The following is a 21566-nucleotide window of genomic DNA, read 5'->3' on the forward strand; positions in this document are numbered from 1 at the left end:
CTAGATGAGCTTTAAGGTCCCTTCCAACCCAGTCTGGGGTTCTATGAAATTCCCATCTTGATACCAAGTCCCAGTCACTGGGGACCCTCTGGGAATGGAAAGAGGAGCACTTTGATTAGTTGTGGCTCCATGAAATGTCGCAACCTCCAAGATGAGCTCACCCAGGAAGAACTCTGCCCACTCATCCTCTCTTGAGAGGATTGATCTCCATCACTGGTAGGTCAAATAGGCAAAGCTGTTTTGAAGAGTCACTGAGGAAAGGGGCTATTTTTGAGCCTTTTAAAATAAACCAGTAGTACCAGGAGTTATTCACATACATATGAATAATATTCAAGGTTAAACAAAGATTAATACAGGTTTTGTGGATCGAGGAAAGAGTCTCCAGACCACAGTGCCACAGGCATGGCAGAGGCCATATTCCTCCTACTTCTACCAGGACATCTTCATCTAAAGTCATCTTCCATTAATTTCACCCAGCTTTTGACCTCATTGTCAGCTCTAAAGCCACTTGTTGCTCATGGATCAAGGGAAATGAGGAAGATAACTGACTTGTGTTGCAACCATTCCAATGGATGTCCACCCCTCAGAAGCACTCCAGAAACACATACCTGGTACTTCTGGAGATCATTAGGAAGATGGAGCACTTCTGAAGGTGACACGATTCTGGTTGTGCACCTCATTTGTCACAGACCCTTTTTAAAAGGGGCCCAAACAGCCGTGAGGACATGGCCATTAGGTCACAATTTCAGCCCTGCAACCTTTGGGATGCCATCCCAAATAAACCACAGCACTAACTCCACATGGAGGGGAAGGGTATGGTTTAGTTAGTCCCTGCCCTGCTTATTTACCAGACCATGAACTTCTCATCTCCACCCTTGAGGGCAGAGTCACTACTAAAAAGAACATTATCTCATACCCTGGGTTTTGGTTGGTTTTCCTCCTTTTCCTGGTACTTTCCGTTCCCTCTACTTTAGCTCCATGAATCATCCTCCTGCCGTCTCAGACCAGCAGCAGGACAACACGAGAGCAACCACCAGAGCTATTCAACCACCTCCCAACCTCAACCTAACCCCTGCTCCATCGCCCCCCCTCCAAACCCCATCTGCCCTCCAGCAAGCTGCAGCTAAAGGAGGGAAGGGTTTCAAAAGCACCAGGTCCTATAAATGCTGGAGCAAGTGGAGGAGGAGGAGGAAGGAAATGGCCTGCTTGGGAACACAGGGAGTTATTCAGGTTGCCCAGTCCACCTCCAGGAGCTGACAGCCTTCTCCAAGAAGCCCTAAGAAAGAGGGGGAGCGCTGTGGCTTCATGAGTAGCACTGCTTACTGGCTGCAGCTCTCACTTGGAGTAAAACCACTCTGGACACTGCAGGTATCAGTTTCAATGGCAGCAACTCAGAATCAACGAATCCAACCTCACTTTATAACCCCGTATGTGATTTAACACCCAAAGCACAACAAGTCGGGTTGTTTACTACAGAATCCCCAAGAAAAATCTCATTTTAACTTGTTCCCCAAGAGTGTTTCCGTCAGGACAACAAAAATCCCTGATTTTCAAACCCGGAGCAAACCCCCCCCAGAATTAACTAACCCCCTCAGTGGGAGCAAGCAGAGTTAGATCATTAAATCTCACACCGAGACACCTTCAGAAAAAAAAAGGTATTGAAGCCTGTGGCATTCCAAGAGAAAGCAATCAGACATTCCTGCAGCTCGGCTCCTCAGTGATCTCCGAAGCCTTTGATCACTGACTGTCTTCATGCTGTCCTCCTGGGGTCTGGCAAAATGAGTGTAACAGCTGGCATATAGACTTCATTAGCTTGCTGTGCCGACAGCCTCCCAGGGTTATTCCTGGCTTTTCTGGGAGCTGGGAAAGCCCTGAAGCCATCCTGAGCGATGAAAACCAAACAGAACCACACCGAACTTGTACCTACCGCTTCTCAAGATGTGCTGAAATACACCAAGGATGGAGCAGGTCTGAGATGGCAAAAGGCAACGGGGCTGCCGAAGCCTCATTTTTATGAATGCCTAATGACCACTCAATCATTAACATCAAGCTTTAAGAAGCAAATGCAGCACCTACAGTGTTCATTACCCTCCCCCTCCCCTCTTTTCAGGGGCTCAATCGAGCCAGTCAAGCGTGCAAACCGATCCTGTCGCCAGCAAAAGCATTTCCTTTCACTGTGGTCAGCCAAAAGCAGGGGAAGAAAATGGAAGTGACTTGGAGTTATGGCACCAAAAAGGCCAGACAAGCAAGGAAATAATCAACTCCACATGAGCCACTTCTAGCCCATCACAATGAAAAGGGCCTACGACTAACCCCAGGAAAGGTCAGCAGGACTATGGGGGTCAGAAGCTGGAAAAGGCAATAGCGAGCAGCTGCCAGCTGCAATAAGAATCAATGTGTTCCTAATTACGCTGCCAAGAGAGGGCTGGAGCACGAGAAAAGCCCGGCTGCAACCACAGCTTGGGCAAAGGAAAGGGGAAAAGCATTCAAGTGCTCCTGGTTTACTCTTCCCGAGCTCTGGGACTGCAGTCGCTGTGTTACTAAATGACAGGAAGCCAGCGATGGAGATAAGGAGTTTTGGGCTTGCTGCCTTTTCTTTCTATTAAATACCATCATGAGGCACTTGGATTGGAGTTATGGCATCACAAAAGGCAGGGTTGTGTGAGTGCAAGTAATAAAGTTATGTACTTCAAAGGGATTTTGTGGGTGCTTTTGGAGAACAGGCCTAGCAGTCCTGCAAGACTTATTTTCTCCATCCTAAAATAATCCAAAAGGGAAAACCCCACAAAACCCAGCGTGCTGACAGTGACCCTATAAACCAAGTGTGAAAGACATAAACAGGTCAGGGTGCAGTGAAACCTTCTCAAAGGCATCCATAGAAACACCCCAAATGTAGTTGTTAAATGCCTTTCCAAGAAAAGGCACCTTTGATGTTAAGTTCCTATTTATTTATTGCATTTCAAATGAAAGGACACTCTCTAGATCCTTATCCTAACAACTGGAAGGACAGAAATCAGCTGCACAACTGGGACTTCATTAACACCTCCAAGCCCCTGCCAGTCCCATGCCTGTCCCCCAAATCCCTCAGTGCCAAGTCAGTATCCAAGTGTTTCCTATGGATTGATTCAATGGGTATTTTTACCCTTTTTAGGTAACATGCATTTTTAGAAGCAGCCTTGCACGAGCATCCATGAAGCTTCATGCTTCTTCCACTCCATGAATCAGTGATGAATCCCAAGAGTGATTTTGGGAGGCTAAACCACCTGATTGACGGCACAGTGGTTTGGAATGGCACAGTATTGCTGCCAAAATACAGACTATTCAATTGGGATGGCAGATGGCAGGAAAACCAAAGGACACAGTGACCAAGTCCCTCCAAGGACGGGGGACCTTAAGTCCTGATGCCTTTTGTGAAAATATCACACATCTTTTCCCAAATCTATGACACATCCTAAATAACATCAGGATTTATTCCAGCTCCCTCACAGGTAAGGGCCAGCTTCGCAGGAATAAGGTGACACAAGACAACGTTAAGCCACTGAGGGGAAAAAGAGAAGTAGTGGCCTAAAGACCTGAGCAGAAGTTGGCCTGCCTCAGGATGGAGCAGCAGATCTGGTGCTGAGCCGGTCCCTGGATCTGTCTCTCTTGCTGTCAGGCCTGGAAAGCCTCATGGCTGGTATCAGCTGTTGGCCTCTGATCAAAGTTTAGCTTTCCATTAATCCTTTGAGTTATAAGTGAAGCTGACAGGGAATTCTTTTTTTCAGGAGACAGTTAAGATTACTCAGATACTTCATTTGCACTCCAATATTTCACAAATACCTTGACTTTAAAACCTCGGTCCTGGCGTACATATGGTCTTGATAGAGGAGCGTATGCTTTGGCATGGAAAACTGGATTTGTGAGCTGAGGGAAGGGAATTTAACAGTTTGTGCACTGCGCCTCTGCAGCACGCAGCTGAAAACATTCCCAAGTCCCAGAGACCTGGGGTTTCCATCCTGCTCTACCAGAGACAGGCAGCAGGGAGAAAATAAATCATCCCAGAAGCCACTTTCTCACCCACAAACAGGCAGCACAATTAGGTTAATTTTATTATTAACTTGGGGAAAAAAAAAGCTGAGACAGTCCCCCTGCTGCCAGGCTAATGAAGAGGGTTTGCTTTCTGACTCCTCTAGCCTCGGGGGAAGAACAAGAACAGAGCATTAGCCTAAGACACACTTCTGCTGGGCTGCAATTATGCTTAAATACCAAAATGAGGGCTTTTAGACCCCAAGGGAGCTGAAGGTATCATTAGTCCATCAGTTCCATCACAGCAACTACAGCAGAAATCACCAGCCTGGGCTCTTCCAGCCCCCTCCAGCCCTCACCCCCTCCTGCAAGGAACTACTTTGCCTTAATATTCCCATTCTTGTCCTCATCTTGAGCTCAACACGCGCACCAGAGACAGCTCTGCTCACCTTCAACCACGTCTCCAAGGGTCCGAACACCCCCTTTCAGCTCCTTCCTGCAGGGCTGGCTGATCCTCGGCGCGAGGCCGTTGGGTTCTGCTTTCCAACCGAGTGATTCCTACCAAGAACTGAGGTTTCACAACCAGTTTAAGGCAATTTAAAGACAGGCTGCTGCCGACGAGGGCAGCAACACCTTCCTTCAGGACCTGGCTTGTATCCTCCTATCTGCACCAAGGATCCTGCAGCCACCGAGTGAGTCAGATCTGCTGGCAGATCCCACTGGAAGCACAGCCAAGGAAAAATGAGGTTGAGTTTTCACCTGGATGAGGGAGCAGCGCAGCCTCGGAGAGCAAGCCCAAAGGAGGGGCGAGGAATGGACATCCATGCAAAGGAACATTGCACCCTAACAGCACGAGGCATCAGGTCAGCCTATGGAGCATCACCCCAGTGTTAATAAACCCTGGACTGCAAGAGCAAGGGCAGAAATGAGTTAAAACCAGGCAAAGCCCAGCCCCAGGTGAGACGTGCTCCTGTTTCCAGGGAGAGGGGGACATGCCGTGCTCACTAACTGTGCTGCAGGTGCACAGGCCGTGGCAAGCTTCAGTAATGCCTCAGGGGTGTCTTTTCCCCTCCAAAAAGTTTGCATTCTGCACGTCAAGGATGATCTCCTCTGATTATAACCTGTGATTGCAACCCTTCTATGAGTCCTACAGCCTGAATCGAGCACAAGTATAGAAAGGACCATTAAGAAGGATGTGGAGCTATTGGAGTGGGTCCAGACGAGGCCACGGAGATGCTGAAAGGGCTGGAGGCAGCCCTGCTCTGGAGCCAGCCTAACATGCCTGCTAGGTTTTGAGGTGAGAGACGGTTGATGACAAGAACAGAAAGCATGGCTGGGCTCTTCAAGAGGACAGCGAGTACATTCCCAAGGTGATTCCAGATGAACACTGACACCTCGTCCCTTGGGAGCCTCCAGCAAGCAACAGCCCTAAAAAATGCAGGGAAATGGGTTCTTCGAGCTGCCTCCCCCCTGAGTCCAACTCAGTCTGTTGCAACTTGCAGGATCCATGCTGCCCGCGATCCCTTAAAGGGAAGCACAACTATTAAATCCACACCTGCAGCCAGAATTTATAGCAACCTCATCTACTGCTGTCTTACATCATGGGCAATTAGGAGCCTGTGAACTCATGGCTGCAGGATATGGGAGGCGCGCTGGAACCGGAGAGCAGCGCCTGTGTGTTACAGCACAGTTGTTAGTCACCCTTTGGAATTCTCTGTGCCTGTGGAAGGCTGAAACCTGCTCAAAACCAAGCAACAGCTCTATTTTGACTCTGGTTCCTAAATAAAAGTGCTGTTCTCCACTTGGGATTGCTGCTTCCCCTTCCTTTTAGAGCAGCCTGTGAGCTGTGACATGCAACGGCAACACACGCTGCTGCTGAACCCAGTCTCCAGGGTAGATCTCGAGGAAAGGAATCCTGACACAGAGGGGAATATTCCTCCAGGAAAACCCTCCTCCTTAGCCTCAGGCCCAGATAAAAGCTGTTTCAACACAGCTTTTATCAACAAATAATACCCTGGTCAGGCCAGGTTTGCTCCAGCAAACCGACCCGGCTCCCATGCCAGGAGAGGGGAGCTTGGGTTGGGTTTGCTCAGTGGTGTTCCACAGCCAAGCCCCATCCCACCTCCTTCCTCATGCAAGCGGAGCATGGATCCAGGGGAAGGAGGCAGCAGCGATGATGGAGCTGTCACCTGAAGGTTTGGGACCTCCAGCTCTGCCTGCTGCAGGGACCCCAGCCCGGAGCGGATGGACTATACCAGGACCAGCGATGTCAAACAGCAGGAGTTTGTGAGTCAGAGCCCTAAATCTCCTGCTGGGAATGGGGGGAATGGCAGCTGTTACCAGCAGAACCAGTTCAAACACGAGTGACTGATAGGAAAGCAGTCAAGCTTCATTATGGGCACCGAGGAGACTTTTACACCAGGATAACCTGCCCGCGACCTGCTCTCACTCGCACAGACACATCCCGCTCTGCTGAACGGGATCACTGTTCTGATGGCCAACAGCAGACTGGTGATCCCAGGAAACCCCTTCCCAAAGGGAACAGGGACACCACTGCTGTGGCTTCAGGCTGCAGAGAGAAGGTTCGAGACTCCTTGCAGCACATCAGCTCCCCTGCAAGACGTTAATGCCGAGCTCAGCAACACGGAGGGGCCCTGCAAAGATAACCGGGATTGGTTCCATCCCACGTTAGCATCCATCAGATAGGAAGAAAAACAAGATGAAGCAGCACCACAGCATTAGTCTTCATTTAAACTTGGCAAAGAAAGCACATGTTTCTTTTCTTTGCTGGCTTCTCTTTGTGTTTTTTAAAGCAATCCCAGACTTAGCCAGAGAAAGGTGCCTGGACTTTTTAATATCAGGGGATCAGAAGGGACAACACTTGTCTGCTTGCCAGGCCCCAGATAAGTCGGGAATGCTGGGGCTGAGCAGGCCAGCATCTGCCTCCCACAACATACATGCTTCCAAGGGGAAAATAAACAGCTTCACACCTTTGGCTCAGAGAAGGACCTCAGCTTCTCTTAAGTCCTCAACCTGCAGCCTCTCCACTCAAGGAAGAGGGGTCAGGAGGATGAAGGTTACTTGCAGTTCCCTTACTCCAACCTAAAGGACAAAGCTGGAAACTTTCAGGCTCCCACCACACTGGGTAAATGGATTAGGATCTTCACTAGAGCCCATTGGATCTGGTGTTGCCAGTGTGTTTTACCATAACCAGTAAGAGCTGGCTTGGATATATACATCCATAACATGTCTGGATACATATCAACAATGGCAAATGCACTGACTTGAAAACCAGACCCATGTTTAAGCTCTTGATTTAATGCTACACCCCATCTGGGATCTGCTCTGACAACAATTCACAGGGCTTTAAGACTCAAACCACGCAAACTGCACTAACTTCAGGATCCACGACCTGGCTGAAACTCCTCCCTGGTTGATCCCGACTCACACAGCAATCTGCACCCATGAAAACACCTCAGTCTGGTTAGCTGGATTAAAATGCTCTCATTAAACTTGATATTTCAACATATTTTAGGGAGTTTTGATAACAACATTTTTGATTACATCCGTTGCCAGCTTCCTTCTACACCCTGACAAAGATTTAAAGTGTACATTCCTATTTCATTCTGCAACCAAGATTAGTGGCAGGAACAGAAAACATCTCCTGTTCCAAACCCCCTCGGGGTTTTCCTCCTTAGCTTGTGTTTTATTAGAGGAGACTCAGCTCCCCATCAAGCCCTGATACACTGTCACTGCAGAGTATTTAGGCAACACCAAAAGGCACCTTCTGAAAGGGCTCTTGAGAAACAAAGATACTTCCTGAAGCTATTGTGGACGTGAAACAGCTCCTCAGAAGTCACAGCCTTCAGCAAGCTTTATGAAAATCCAAGCCTACGCTGGAGTGTAGCCGTAATTCGGGAATGGCTGTGAACTCTTACCGTGGGGAATGGGGGAACAAAGGAAAACCACATGCTATTGTTGAGTTTGACTCCACAATACGCTTCATCTACATGGAGCTGGAACATTACGCAGCAAAACTCTTCAGCTACTAGAAGTCACACACAGGCAGTACCAGTAAAACCCATTCCTAAAGAGGGAAACGCTGTTAGGAATGTCCTATCATTGCCCCACACTGCATGGGAATTCTCCAACGCAGCTGAAAGCTGTCCCTCACACTTCCAAACCCCATCCCAAGAGCATCGGATCAGTGTGAGGACACCAGTTCTCACAGAACAAGGAAAGCCAAAGCTGACTGGCTTCAGCAACTTGACCTTGAGCTATCAGAGTTTTTCCCAGTGAGGCTGCAACAGGATCAGGGTCCGGAGCAGAGGGAAGAGCCACCCAGGGAGCCAACGCCACTGCAGCTCACAGCCTCCTTGAGCCTGTCAACAGGACCTACCCTCGACGGGGTCCAAGATGCGAAAGCTACACGAAATGCTTAAGAGCTGCCAAAGAGTTATTCCAGCATATCCATAGGGATGATAACAGATTTAGCTCTGTGAATTCCATTGCTAAAGTTGTGCAACTCCCTCTCCAGCCTCGCATCCTGGTGGATGTGCACTGTCGAGGACTACGCATGTGTTGGTGGGGAAGATCTTTGCTGTGTGGTTCCAGAACAGCCCCAACCAGACCAAAAGGTTGTGGATCCATTCATAGAACAGTTTGGGTTGGAAGAGACCTTAAAGCTCATCCACCTCCAACCCCTGCCACGGGCAGGGACACCTTCCACTAGAGCAGGTTGCTCCAAGTCCCTGTGTCCAACCTGGCCTTGAGCACTGCCAGGGATGGGTACTGGACAGGCAAACGGGCAGATCTGCTCCAGCGCAAGTGAAACATCTCCCTAAACATCATGTTTCTACTCCTGAACTGCCCACTGCCATCTCCTTGTCCCAAACAACTTCATTCCCACATCTTCCATTTCCAAGCTTCCACAGACGTTTTCCCTAGACACAGAGCATGCTGCCTTGTGTTGGGGGACAGTCATCACCACTAAAGACCAGAGCAGCGCAATCTCACCCCCTCAGCAGTGCCAACACTTCTATAGCTAGGGTAAGGAGTACGTGCAGACAGTGATGTCATGGCCATGTGGGTGATGTCATGTCCAGAGCCCATAGGCACGTTCTCTCCAAGCCAAACCTCCCCCCAGGTTGGGGAGGCTGTGTTTCATCTCCTTATCCTGGGAGCAGAGCCTCTGGCACAGCCCCATCCCCATCCCCATCCCTGCTGCGGTGCGGGGGGCTGGCGCGGATGCGGGCTGAATGAAACGGTGAAGACAGACGCTTTCAGGAGAGGCATCCACGTATTAAACAAATCATCCGCTTGGAGCCCTGGCTCCTACTTGTTCTTGGTTATATTATTCACTCAAGAGTGGATTAATCCATCACTGCAAAGGAATCTCCTGATCTCAGAGATAAAGGCAGCAAGTCGTGCACTGACTCTGTGGATCCTCCTGGAAATCGCCGGCCTCTCTCATACCCTTATTTGGGCCGATCTATCAGCAATTCACAAACAAGGGGGCAAAAAAAGGGAAATTAAAAACTGGAAAAATACCCCCTGGGTGCAGTGATTTGGCTCGGGAACACTGAGACTGGATCAACCTGGAAACAAGCGGGGGATGTCAACCGGAAAGGAGCATCCTTGGTTTGCTTCAGAGGGGGCCACGTTACCCATCCTCTGTTCTTCCAGGCAGGAGAGGAACAGGCACTGGGGGTTCCGCCATGTAAAAACAACAGAATTTCTCTTAAGCTTCTTTAGAGTGAGGCCTTATAGTGAGATAAATGGTTTGTTTTACTCAGGGAGGACCAGGAAAGGAGCCCCATGGTACATTCCCCTTGCTAGAGCAGACACAAAGTCTCTACACAACCCACAGCAAAACACCCCCGAAACGCACACCAGTGGTGCCCAGTCCCTTTCCCAACAAGGAGCTGCTCGTGGCACAACCCTTTCCCCCCTTGCTTGTGTTCTTTGGTGTTCTACAGGTTCACTGCAAGGAATACCGCACAGTAATACAGGCTCTGCATGACTGCGAGGTAGGAAATAGTAAACCCGGCTCTGAATTAAACAAATAAGGCTCAACCACTCGGTTCATTATCAGATACAATGGTTGAAAGTCTGCGGGGAGAACTAAACAGCAAAAGGCAGGGTATAAATCAAAGGCAGGATCAGGCAGACAGGTGAGGCCGAGGGCGCGGTTTCACCTTACAGCAAAGCCACGGAGTGATGGGCTCCTTCCCCCAGCTCCAAAAGTATTCCAAACCCAGCCGGCCCATCCGTCAGGGGATTATTTCCACACCCCCCCCCTGCACTGCTTGAGTGAGCTGCACTGGTTGCATCGGGCATTTTGGGGATGAAGGGGGCCCAGCCAGCCCCCCATCTCCCCAAGGCAAGCGGCTCTTGGCTCAGCGGCAGCATCCAGAGCATGGGTTTAGGAGACAGCAAAGCCAATTTAAGAGCTGGCTGCTGCCCAAGGGGGCCAGCCCCACATCCCCCCCCCTGCACCCCTCCAGCCCCCTGAGGCCTCCCCACTCATCAGAGTGGAAGATTTAGCAGCTCTGGGACTGCAGGGCAAGATCCAGCCCAAAGTGTGGGGCTCGCTGGATTCCCACAGCGGGGAAGAGGCAGGAATGTACCTGCCACCTCCTGCAGCAGCGAGTCCTCCAACAGAGCTGTAATGTGAAACTGTGCCCAAGGAGCTGCGGAGGGGGGAGAGAAGGGGAAACATCGAATCCCACCTGGCTGGAAGAGCTCCGAGACATCTCCTAGGCATGGGAAATGGGAGAACAACCCACCTTGTGTGATTATTTTCCCTCCTGTTGAAAGACACACGGTATTTCTCGCATCGAGCAGGGCCTTAATGGGAAAGGCAGGTGGTCTGGATGCACAGGGCTCAATCCCGAGTAGGGCTGAACAAGCGGTTTACCCTACAGTGATAACTGTCACTGGAGAACCCTCATCCACATCGAAGAGGGAGAAGCAAGAAGTGGAAAACTACAAGGCACTCAGCCCTGGAAGCTGTACTGAGCCATCTACCAAGGTGCTTACTGGGTGAATACTCAACTGCAAAGAAGATACATACATACACAGAGAGGAAGTGATCCAGTCTCAAAATTCTTGGGACAGGGTAGCTAAAGGAACAGAGCAAAGAGGTTTATGCTGTATTTGCCAAGGACAAACATTGTCCCGGAGCTAATGACGTGGGAAAAAGGGACACACAACACCAGGGCTCGCCACCAGGAGAGTGGTTAAACTGGTAGGAAAGGGAATATGCTTGGGGAACAGGCCTAGCATCAGCTCATCTGCTAACAAACTGCATAAACCCAGCAAAAAACAGGGACAGAGAACACAATTTGGTCTCCATGTCCCAGCTTTAGGAATCAGGATTGAGAGACAAGCTGCAAATCCCCGTTTGCAGGGGAAGTTTGACCAATTCCATTTGATACAACATTTAAAGCCTTTAACAAGACTTTAAGCTCCGTAAGCCAGTGTTTTGGATCAGTCTCACCCCCATTCCAGGCAGGAATCAGCTCAGAAGCTTCCCAGCCCACTGAAACACTGAGGAAAACCAGAAAACAAAGGGAAAAAGCCACTGCAGACGTGGAAAGCAGCGTGACTCAGCTGAGGGAGTCACAGAGCATAAGCAAGGCAGCAGAGAAACCCTGACTCTACACACAGAGGTCACATTTACAGTACCAGTTAATTCATACAAATGAGGCATTGCCTAACAGAAGGTGTTCAGCAGGTTTCCCAGCAGCCCAGTAGAGCGATTCCATATAAAACATTACCTGGAATACCACATCTCAACAGGGCTGTGGGTCTCAGGGCTTCTGGTACCAAACCAAAGGTTTCCGAGCCTCACTGGAGGCACGTTCACCACCAGATTCACCACCTTTGCATGGGGTTTTACATTCACTAATGGTTTTAACCCCTTTCTTCTTGTCCCATCCCTTGTTCCTTGGGAGCAGACCTGGCTCCATCCTCCTGTCAGGCAGTTGTAGGGAGTGATCAGGTCCCCCTTGAGCCTTCTCCAGACTGAACCCCCCAGGTCCCTCAGCCGTTCCCCATCACACTTGTGCTCCATTGCCCTTCTCCGGCCCCGCTCCAGCACCTCAATGTCTGTCCTGTAGTGAGAGGCCCTGAACTGAGCTCAGGATTCGAGGTACAGCCTCACCAGTGCCCAGTGCAGGAGGGAAGATGTGGAATAGAAGGTTTTTCCATGTGAGGAGTAGCAGCAGAAAGTGATGCTCAGCTGCACCCTGCAATCCACATTTACATCAAGCACCACTTTAGAAACCAGCTTCACCCCCCCAAATCATTTCACCAGCCCATGCTTCCCTGTCCATCTTCTTGGCACTAGGTCTTACCTGAAGCAACCACCACATTAATTGCCTGTTCTTGGCCTGACCACAGCAAAACTGAGCTGCTGGGGGATGGCCGAGGAGGATTTACGAGATGCTGAGCTCCAGCACGGCTGCACAAGTGAGTCGATGGTGCTGCTTCACTATTTCCACATCTGCAGAAGCAGCCTTTAAACCGAGCCAGTGTATTTTTAAGCCCTGACAGTTAAAATCCTCCAGTGACATCACCTGAAGTCAGAGCACAGCTGCCTTATTCCTCTGGCACGCCAGCCAGCCAAAGTAAGCACAAGCCTCGGTTTATGGGCTTGCGGCACACCTTGAGATAATGAAAGCGATGGTGGGATCTGCCCTGGCCCCCCCCCCTTATGTGTGGTTTTTCTTTTTCCTCCTCGATTTTGGGGTAAGAAACACAAAGTTTAGCAACAGTGGAGCCCAATCAGGCTGCCCAGCAGAGGGAGCGCACAGGGGACCCAGCCCAAACACCACAAAGGACTGGGAGGCAGAACCAAGAGCACCAGGCAGAGCTGGTGTCCTACCAAGTGCTTGCAAAAGGAGGGAAAATCACCAAAATTCCTTAAGGGATGGCAAAAAAATCCCCTCGAGCTGTTTTCCACGGGGTACTGGGGCTCCTGTGCACTTCACCTTGCTGGGACATGGCTGTTTACAAGTGCTTGGGGCAGCTTAAGGGTGTAAATCGCATTAATCCAAGTGACAAAGCTGCTGAGCTCCTCCTTAGGTGAATTACTAATCCCTCGCCACTCGAGCTGCTCCCATCTTAACTCAGAGGAAGTAAAAACCCTACCTTTTAGCACAGAGCTGGCAGGTAACCCAGTGGATCCCATCTTGGTATTTCTATCTGCGAGCCCAGCGTTCAATAACCAACCAGTTTTGAGCAACAGTGATGGGTTTCTAAGGCTGCTTCTCGCAAGCCTGTGGAATTTTCTGGGATGCAGAGCCAGTCGGAGGCTTGCCTCTTGGTTTGGAAAGGGGATTACAGGAGGAAAAATGAATGTTTATTCCCTTTTACCAGAGCAGCGCTCCATTATCAAGCCCTCTCCATAGGATGGGCTTGTAACTGCTTTAAAAGTAGGGTTTGACTTTGAGGCGTTTGAATCTCGCTCACCGCCTGGTTCGGTTTGAGGGAACAAAAGCACGCTGGTTGTAACATCAAGTTTAACAGCACAGCGTTGAGAAATCATGTTCCCTGCTCCCCGAGCGGGGGATTTTGGGGATAGAGCGACGCGAAGGAGCAGCCGTTGCCCTCGGCAACCGCTCGTACAAAAGCACTTTTTCCCCTTCAAGAAGTACGGGCGGGCGGTACATCCCATAAATCGCAACTGTCAAAACACCAGGGTGGTGGGAGATGAGCAGGGAAGCCAAGGGGCTCCATGCAGCTTGGATTTAAGCACTGGCACAAGCGGATTTACCTGCTTTGGTCTAAGAAAACCAGGCTAGGAGCGACAAAACCCCCTAGAGAATAAGAGTTTATGTGCAGCCGGTAACCCCAGTGCCCAGCGGCTGTGGAGTGACAACCCGGGTGTTTGGGTTAGTAAATTGTATTTCTGGGGCATGTGTGAAAGATACAACTCACTGAGTAAACACCCCTTCAGAGCTGACAGCTTTACAGCCGCAGGCTTGGCGCGGCTGCTCCTGCCCCGAAACCTCCCTGTGCAGAGAAGCAGCAAATCATGTGGGGAAAAGCAGTAAAACATACTAAATAATTAAACATAAGCAGCTACATAAAGCCATCCCATTTACCAGTCCTTTAAAAAGTTACGAGGCAGGGGCAAAATAAACATCACCCCTTGAGCTGTGTGGCACCTTTCGGCTTAAAAACACCAACACTGAAAACAGGCAACAGCCGACTGGAAAGTTCTTTCATTATAAAGTCGGTGACTGTGTAATTATTGCTGGTTTTCTGGCAGAGAGGCAACGCAAGCAAAAGCCATTTCAAGTCTGGGAATCGGATGGCTTTAAGGACGGAGGTGATTAATAGGAATAAAGGGGTAATAATAGAGATAAGGTGTCACCGCGCTGTGCAGCCGCAGTGCTCGGGCATCACCCAACCTCAGCTTCAGGGGCTGACTTTCAACTGCTGAAATCACTGCAAGTGACTTTACGGATTAAAAACAAGCATCGGGATTACGGATTTTAAAACGGGCGAGAAGCGAGACCAGCCCCGCGTCCATCCCCTGCTGCGACCACTTCAGAACAGCGTTTTAATGGCAAATACAGCCCTCAGCAACTTCCACTGCAAAATAAGACCGTAAATCAGCAACAGGCTCAGGCAGAGCGGCGAAATTGCGCTCTGAGGGTGATTTTAACCCAGCTCACCAAAGCGCTCTCTACACATCAGCTCGCTTTGAGTCTCTCCTCCGCTCAGCCTCACAGACCGAGCACACACACAATAAAATAAGAATAATAACGTCAGATGGTTTGAATAAACCCCGCGCCTGAGCCCCGGCTTCAAACGCTGCCAGATAAACCCCTTCGGCTCCCCGGGCAAGGGGCGAACGGGGCAGAGACCCCTCAGGTGCCGGTTCTACCGCTCCATCCCGCCCGGGGCAGCCGGCTCCGGGGCTGAAAGCAGCCGCCGATCCCCCCGCAGCGTTCCCACCGAGCCCCCTTACGGCGCCCGCCGGGCGGGAAGCAGTCGCGTTACCTCCGTGCGGCCGCCGCGCCCCCTCCCCGATGCGGGTCTCGGTGCCGGTCCCGCTCGGCGGCGGCTCCCCAGGACATTCCAGGCTGGAGCAGGCGACCCGGCGGACGGGAACCTCCATCCAGCGCCGCCCGGCCGCGCCGCTTATCTCTATCCCCCCCCCGCCCCGCTCCCGCCGGCACCCCGCGCCGCAGCGGGCGGTGGTAGCGGCCGCGCCTCCTCCACGCCTCTCCCTTCGCAGCCCCGCCTCCGCGGAACGTACCAAGGGCTGGCGGAGGGGAGCACCGGGGACGGCGCCGTGGAAGCGGCGGCGGAGGCAGGGGAAAGGGAGCGCGGCCAAGCTCGGCATCACCGCGGGGATGGAGGGGAACGGGCGGGCTCCGCACCGCAAGGGACGGCGCTTGCATCCCCCGGGCAACGTAACCGTGTAACGTGTACCCCTGTAACGAGTACCCGTGTACCCATGTAAACGTGTACCTGTGTGTCCGTGCAACATGCGCTTGTGTAATGTGTACCCGCATACCCGTGTGCTCATGCACATGTGTAACTGTGCACTCTTTCACCCATGCACACGTGCAGCCGTGCAACCCTGTACTCATGTAGCCATGCATACCCTGAAACCATGTACCCGTGCAGCCGTGCAACTGTGTTCTCGTGTAACTGAAAGTGATGTACCCATGCATCCATGCACACTTGAGCCGTGTATCCATGCACCCGTGTACCCTTGTGACTGTGTACCCATGCATCCACGTACCTGTGCACTCTTTCACCCATGCACATGTGCAGCTGTGCACACTTGCAGCCGTGTTGCATGCAACTATGTACCCATGTATCCGTGCATGCTGCTGGCTTGCAGTGGAGCACACGCTCCCGAGCACCAGGCATCACGCTCCGTGTGCTCCTCACACACCCGTGCAAAGGTCGCCTGTTGTAAACCCTGTTTGCTCCCACCGAGGGGCTCCCGGCCCTCCTGCAGCCGGTTGTGCGGTTGGGAGTGACTGGAAACATTCCCCTGTGTCACCTCAACACCAGCAAAACCGGGCTGGGAACCACCAAACCCTGGGTTCATGGAGGCTTGGCTTGAATCCAGCCAAAACCGCAGTGAGATCCTGGTAAGCGCCTGGGAAGCTCCCATCATTTGCAGTGTAATTTAACAGCTTGCATTAGACCTGATCCTCAGGATTACACCCAGAGAACCAGGCCTCCTCCTGCACCCAATCCCATGGCCTTTTCCAAAACACACCCAAAACGCCTCTTCTTTTGGTGGGAATACTCTAAATTTTGGTCTCATTGCACGCAGTGGATGGGGGCTGAGCTGCAAAGGGATTTATCCTGAGGAAGGTTTTGCATGGAAAGGCTTTAGACAGCAAGAAGCACATCCTCTGTGTTTAAAACTAAAGAGAAATCAGCTTTTTGATACAAGAACATAACTTGGAACAAAGTTTCTTGGTTTTGGGGCAAACCTGCAAGACCAACCCTGTGTTTACCAGCCCTAATTTTGTCCCTCAGGAGTTTCCTGCAGGATGTCATTATTTCCACAAGTAAAAAGGGGGGGGGAAACACAAATAGAAAAGGAAGAGTAGAAAAATCCTCAGCGGATTAAAAATCCCATAATCCAAAGAAAACACCCCAAAACTAAACAGATGACTTCAATCATGGGATTTGTGGGAGCTACCAGAAGAGCTGAGGACCTGAGGATTGCCCTCAATGAGATGCCAGGCCTGGAATTTTGGGATCAAAACAATCCAAATCAGGATTCAAACACAGTGCTTCCCTGTGTGATGCTGCCTACAACATTCCGGGTGTTTTTTCCCCTTCCTCAGGCCCTATTTGCATGAGAATCCCCTCTTGGGGAGGGGAATTGCTGCTTAATTAGAGAACAGCAATCCCTTTAATTAGCATGTCTGCTATTTTGCATAGATTCAAATGAGATGCTCATTAGAGAGCAGGCGTCCAGACAAGAGATGCTCTTTACCCGTGCACTAACCCCATTAACCTCCGCCAAGCAAAACCACCACGTGGGATTTTTGGGATAGCGCCGGGCTTCCTGCCGGGAGGAATCCTGTCTGCTCCCAAAGGGCAGGCATGGAACATGCTCACTTCAAGCTGCTCACTTCAGTGTGCTCAATGACAGGGCTTGTCGCATCCATCTCCTACATTTTGGCACAGGGATGGTGGGATTTCCTCCTTGTGAGGTTTCCTTCCTGTCAAGGTTTTTCCTCCTTCAAGGATTTTTTTCTTTCCAGGTTTTCTTCCTTCAAGGTTTTTCCTCCTTCAACATTTCCCTCCTGGATTTGGGAGCAGAAATAGGAAGGCAAACATCACTTCTATTTCCTCCTTCCTTCCTTCCTTCCCAAACACCTCCCCACACACCTCCAGGCCAGTTCATCTCCGCAACAAACAAAGCCATCATTCTCCGGGTGGGAACACCGGGATTCCAGCATCCCCTTTGTTTTCCCACCCAGCTGCAGTGAAGGTGATTATATATATATATTTTATATATATATATATATATATAATTATTCATTTCTCCTCCCCCGTAATCCCATCGTCCTGTCACGGTTCCCCTGGAAGCGGGGCTGCTCCAAACAAAGCCCCCGGAGCATCCCGGGCTCCCAGAGGGGGTTTTGCAGCTGCGCCTCGGAGCGTGACCGATCGGGAATGAGCCTTCGCAGCGCGTCTAATGCCGCTTGGACAGGGAGCCTTTCATCCGCTCGTGGGAGCGAGGCCCCAGCCGCTCCCGGCTCTCCGGCCCTCGGCATTCCCAACACCGCAGGAGCCGTCCAGCACTGTCCTTGGGGATGAGTGAGGTGGGGATGCCGGCCCTGTCCTCCTCTGCGGTGGGGTGGCTGAGGATGGGAGATGTTCTCCATCACTATATCACGCCAAGCTGGGCTCTGGTGGGATCCCTATTCTCATCCCATTGCTCTGTACCAAGAAGGTACCTTGCTCCAGTTCCCATCTCCCCCTGCCCAGCAATTATGTTGCCCTGGATCCTCTCATCCCACCCCCGGAAGATCCTTCATCACAATCCTCATCACTCTCTTTCCAGCAGGTATATTGTCCTTGTCTTTATCATCCCCACCCAATCTCCATCTCAGAGCAGGAACACATAGGGAGAAGGTGGCAAATGGTGTGGGTGCAGAGGTTGGAGGGGTGATAGGCTGGAGACTTGGACATCACCTGAGAAGATGAAGGTGAAGAGACGGTGAAGAGATGGAAAGAGACAAGATAAGAAAATGATGAAAAGATGACACAATGGAGGAGAGGAAAAGGGGAGAGGAAGAGAAGAAGAAGGAGGGGAAGACAAGGAAAAGGAGAAAGAAGACAAGAAAAAGAAGATCAAGGAGTATAGGAGGAGAAGAAGGAGAGGGAGAAGCAGAGGGGGAGAAGAGGAGGAGGAGGATGAGAGCTGGCTCCAGAGAAGACACATCTCTGGTGAGCTTTGTCAAGCCACCACTTCAGGCCTTGGATGGGTTTTTGTCAGTTTATTTCCCCCTGGTGAAAAGTGGGGGTTTGACCCAAACACCCGTTTTCAGAGCAAAGGGTTCGTTTGGCCAAGAGCCTTTTTCTTCCCATTCAGAAGCCAAATCCCAGGGCTGGGGGAAGGGGCATTTCTGCAGACCTGTTTTCCCTTACAAATAACCTATTTTGGCTTTTTGACGTCTGAAATACCTCCGAGGGCAGCTCCGGGAGTGAATCATTCTCAAAATCCCCTGTCCTGCTCCATGCCTGGTCCTGCCCGGCTTTATCACCCCTCCCTGCAGCAAAAACCCAGCGACGACCACAACAAAACCAGAACCAGTAGAAAACACTCCTTATTCCTTCAGATTTTTTACATTTTTGCCCAATTTTCCTCTGTTTTGGTCATTTATCCTCCTGGACCCTCATCTGAGCCTCACTGTAAGTTGTCTCCAACCCTGTCTCCTAGATGGACCTCGGGTTGATGTTGCAGGTAGCTTCTCTCCAACCATATCTCCTGGATGGATGAACTGCAGGGTGATGCTGTAGATAGCTTGTCCCTATGGGTCATGTCTCCAGTCTCTTAATCTGAATGAATCTCTGATGGGTGTTGCACATCCTATTCCAAGCCTTATCTCCAGGGTGGACATGAGATTGACCATCGTAGGTAGCTTCTGCCTGCTGTTTCCAGCCCCATCTCCTGTGTGGACCTCAGATCAACGTCACAGGTTGCTCGTCTCCAGCCCTGTCTATAGCCCTGTCTTCTGGATGGACCCTCAACCTGATTTCAGGTTGTCTCCAGCCCTGCTTCCAGCCTTATCTCCTGGTCGCACCTCAGACCTGTTCCCAGCCCCATCTGCTGCCCAGTGTCTTGGCTAGACCTCAAGCCCATGTTGTAGGTTCCATGTCTCCATCTTTATCTCCCTGAAGGACCTCAGGCCAATGCTGAAGGCACCTTGTCTCCATCCCTAGCTCCCTAATGGACCTCAGGCTGATGCTGCAGGTACCTTCTCTCCATCCTTACATCCCTGATAGACTTCAGACCAATGTTGTAGATATCTTTTCTTCAACCCTACCTCTCTGAAGGATCTCAGACTGACACTGCAGGTACCTTCTCTCCATCCCTACCCTCCTGAAGGACCTCAGTCCACTGCTGCAGCCCGTCATCACCTTCTCTGAGCTCCTCAACCCCAACCTACCACATCACCTTGCCAACAGTGCCCATCCCAACCCTGGCTGTACCTGGAGCACAGTGGATGCCCCTTGAGAGGCCAAGACCTTGAGGTGGAGGGAGAACCGGAGCCAGGCGGAGAGGATGGAACGCCTTCAAAATTGACACCATATGGTTGCTCCTTATCCCCAGGCCCAGTAAATGGGTCTTTCATGCTGGGCCGGTTGCCATAGGAGCAAACACGCAGGAAATATTCCAGATAACTGGAATAGTGGGGAAAACATGTGTTTTGGATGAAACCTGGCAGAAAATCACCCCATTTAACCCCTCCAGGGCAGTTCAACCCCTTTCCCTTCCTTGGTGCATGCAAAGGGTGGGGAAACTGAGGCACGGCAGCTCCACGTCCCCTCCATGGGAATTGCTGCAGTGAAGCACAATCACTGGCAGGTCCTGGGCATCGTCTCTCCTCCTCCCCAGATCCCTTATCAAGATGGATGGCTCCAAGGCCAAGCACATTTCACTTTGATTTGCCAAGGAATTTGCTTTGCTTTGGCTTTTCTTCCCCCTCCCTTGTCTTTTCCCTTTCTTTCTCCAGCTTCAGCCGAACCTTTTCCTTATCACATCTGGTGAGCAGCGGCCCCAGCCTCCCCTGGCAGCCCTCCAAGCACTGAATGCAGACACCGGCCAAGCTGCTGCGGCGCAGCCAGGTCCCCCCAGCAAATGATGGGATCTTGTGCTCTGCAGGGATGTGGAGCTGCTGGAGCGAGTCCAGAGGAGGACACGGAGATGCTGCGAGGGCTGGAGCAGCTCTGCCCTGGAGCCAGGCTGAGAGAGCTGGTTTCCTGCAGCCCCTTTAGGCACTGGAGCTGCTCTAAGGTCTCCCCTTCAGGAGCCTTCTCTTCTCCAGGCTGACCCAGCCCAGCTCTCTCAGCCTGGCTCCAGAGCAGAGCTGCCCCAGCCCTCGCAGCAGCTTCACGGCTTCCTCTGGCCTTGCCCAACAGCTCCAACCATAGGGTGTGGATAGGACCCAAATGAGGGGATCAGAAATGAAAAACAAGGATGAAGCCCATGGTACCAGGGTGATAACTGGTGGGAAGTGGCCCAGTTCACCTGGGATTTCTGGTAATTCTCCTGATACCGTCACATAAATATGCTGATAGGAGGAATGTGCAAGCATAGAGGAGAAACACCCTATCCCAGGCAGAACATCTGCTCAATGTCTCCCTCACAGTGGGTATCAGAACCCATCCAGAGGCTTTTTTATATCCTCCAATCTTCCTGTGGTATCTTCTTCCACCTTTATTTCAGTGGGGTGCACGTCCACAGCAAGGCGCAGCATCCCTGCTTCCCACAGCATCCCTACTACATACAGCATTCCTGCTACCTGCAGCATCACTGCTTCAAGCTGCATCCCTGGTACCCACAGCATCCCTGCTACCCACAGCAGCCCCGCTACCTGCTGCATTCCTGCTTCCCACTGCATCCGTGGTACCCATCCCTGCCCACAGCTGCTCTGCAGCTGGAGCCCCCGCTTCAGTCCCAAACTCATTTTCCCCTCTTCAGCTGCTGTGTTGTTATTCCTTTTCCCTGCTTTTCCATTTCTAATAACCTCTCAGCGCATCTCTCCTCCCCCTGAGCTCTATTATGGGTTTGTGAGGTTTAAGCAAAATAAACATGGCCAAACCAGAACCCTCTGCATGCACTAAAAGGCTGGAAAAGCTGGAACAGCTTCCCTGGGAAGCTGAGGGCTTGCACCCAGGCACCAAAAGCCCCCTGAGCTGCTCACCCCCTCCAAGCAGAGCACAGCAGATAAAATCCATTTAGCTTTCCCCTCTTTTTAGATCTATTTTCCATGCTCCTTGCACCCCAGTCCCTTTGCCCAAGGGGAAGTGGTGTGTTGGTGGATGCTGATCCC

The 21566-nt window shown here is 51.2% G+C and overlaps 1 protein-coding gene and 1 long non-coding RNA gene across 3 annotated transcripts in view; both read right to left on the minus strand.

Moving 5' to 3' along the window:
- CDON (cell adhesion associated, oncogene regulated) overlaps window positions 1–15187 on the minus strand; it is a 51545-nt gene extending 36358 nt beyond the window's left edge. The window contains exon 1 of one of the 2 annotated variants that reach the window (XM_061368436.1): window positions 15022–15187. The gene's annotated coding sequence lies outside the window, so the exon portion shown is untranslated. Of the gene's footprint in view, window positions 1–4454; window positions 4581–15021 lie in introns of those variants that run through there. The other variant, XM_061368437.1, reaches the window with a different exon arrangement.
- LOC133220402 (uncharacterized) overlaps window positions 1–21566 on the minus strand; it is a 158598-nt gene that overhangs the window by 42383 nt on the left and 94649 nt on the right. The gene's annotated exons all lie outside the window — the stretch shown is intronic.

This window comes from Neopsephotus bourkii, unplaced genomic scaffold, assembly GCF_033783945.1.
Source record: "Neopsephotus bourkii isolate Nb327-2 ecotype Australia unplaced genomic scaffold, CSIRO-AGI_Nbou_v1 NB_1433, whole genome shotgun sequence".
Classification (NCBI taxonomy): domain Eukaryota; kingdom Metazoa; phylum Chordata; class Aves; order Psittaciformes; family Psittacidae; genus Neopsephotus; species Neopsephotus bourkii.